This window comes from Eimeria mitis, genomic scaffold, assembly GCF_000499745.2.
Source record: "Eimeria mitis Houghton genomic scaffold, Emh_scaff2736, whole genome shotgun sequence".
In the NCBI taxonomy this organism is placed as follows: Eukaryota; Apicomplexa; class Conoidasida; order Eucoccidiorida; family Eimeriidae; genus Eimeria; species Eimeria mitis.
In genome coordinates this window covers 6,651-6,924 of record NW_013571081.1, presented here as the reverse complement: position 1 = coordinate 6,924, position 274 = coordinate 6,651, and positions in this window count along the sequence as shown.

The following is a 274-nucleotide window of genomic DNA, read 5'->3' as shown; positions in this document are numbered from 1 at the left end:
AAAAAAAAAAGAAAAAAATAAAATAAATAAATTATTTATTTTAAACCCCACGCAAAAAGTACAACAAATCGAGCCTTCATGCATGCCCACACCAAGCCCCATCCTGCTGCTGCTGCTGCTGCTGCTGCTGCTGCTGTTGCTGCTGCTGCTGCTGCTGCTCGTTGGTAAAGGAATATTAGTATATTTATTAATTTGGTGTTATATTTGTTTATTTTATTTATTATTTTATATTTTTTTTTGTTTATTTTTTATTTTATTTGCATAGAACGGCTCC